This window comes from Lampetra fluviatilis, chromosome 3 (genome assembly GCF_964198595.1).
Source record: "Lampetra fluviatilis chromosome 3, kcLamFluv1.1, whole genome shotgun sequence".
Classification (NCBI taxonomy): domain Eukaryota; kingdom Metazoa; phylum Chordata; class Hyperoartia; order Petromyzontiformes; family Petromyzontidae; genus Lampetra; species Lampetra fluviatilis.
In genome coordinates, this window is record NC_136277.1 from 15980608 (window position 1) to 15981814 (window position 1207).

Below are 1207 nucleotides of genomic sequence, written 5' to 3' on the forward strand. Positions count from 1 at the left end.
AGAGGGTGAGTGGGTGAGAGGGTGGGTGTGTTGTTGCTGTCACCTGCAGTGTGGTGAGTGAGAGGGTGAGTGGGTGAGAGGGTGGGTGTGTTGTTGTTGTCACCTGCAGTGTGGTGAGTGAGAGGGTGAGTGGGTGAAAGGGTGGGTGTGTTGTTGCTGTGACCTGCAGTGTGGTGAGTGAGAGGGTGAGTGGGTGAAAGGGTGGGTGTGTTGTTGTTGTCACCTGCAGTGTGGTGAGAGTAAACGGGTATTTACTTATGGATTATGCATGGTATCACGTGGCTGTATACTGTACTGTGCATACGAGAGTATTTATACTACAGTTACCATGCCACACGGATCGTGAGTGTGTGGTGTCTACTGTATGTAGACTGTATGTGTACTGTGCGTGTACTGTGTGTAGCCTGTATGTGTGTACTGTGTGTGCACTGTGTGTGCACTGTGTGTGTGTACTCTTGTGTGTAGTGTGTAGACTGTAGTGTAGACTGGGTGTATACTGTGTGTGCACTATGTGTGTGTATACTGTGTGTGCACTGTATGTGTAGACTGTATGTGTACTGTATGTTTACTTTATGTGTACTGTAGTGTAGACTGTATGTCTACTGTGTGTGTATACTGTACGTGTACTGTGTATGTGTACTGTATGTGTGTACTGTAGTGAATGTCACCATGCCGCAGGCCACAACTGCGCCAGCTCCTTGCTTGACAGTGCGGATCGCAGAGCTCAGCAACGCCTGCATCACGTGGTGTCTCCCTCACCACTCACCCTTCACCACGCCCCTCAACCTTCACCACGCCCCTCAACCTTCTCCACGCCCCTCAACCTTCACCACGCCCCTCACCACGCCCCGTACCCCTCCCCTCACCCTTGACCACTCCCCTCACCCCTACTCTCAACCTTCACCCCTCCCCTCACCCGTCACCACGCCCCTCACCCCTCCCCTCACCCCTCCCTCACCTCACCTCTCCCTTCACCCCTCCCCTCACCCCTCCCCTCACCCCTCCCCTCACCCCTCCCCTCACCCCTCCCCTCACCCCTCCCCTCACCTCACCCCTCCCTTCACCCCTCCCCTCACCCCTCCCCTCACCCCTCCCCTCACCCCTCCCCTCACCTCACCCCTCCCTTCACCCCTCCCTTCACCCCTCCCCTCACCCCTCCCCTCACCCCTCCCCTCACCCCTCCCCTCACCCCTCCCCTCACCCCTTC

At 56.8% G+C, this 1207-nt stretch overlaps 1 pseudogene across 1 annotated transcript in view; it reads right to left on the bottom strand.

Moving 5' to 3' along the window:
- The window catches only part of LOC144949989 (phospholipid hydroperoxide glutathione peroxidase-like), a 10043-nt pseudogene extending 9240 nt beyond the window's left edge, over nucleotides 1-803 (bottom strand). Inside the window, exon 1 of the transcript XR_013640332.1 lies at nucleotides 669-803. The product of XR_013640332.1 is annotated as a phospholipid hydroperoxide glutathione peroxidase-like (transcript). The remainder of the gene's footprint in view (nucleotides 1-668) is intronic.
- Between the last annotated feature and the right edge of the window lie 404 nt (nucleotides 804-1207).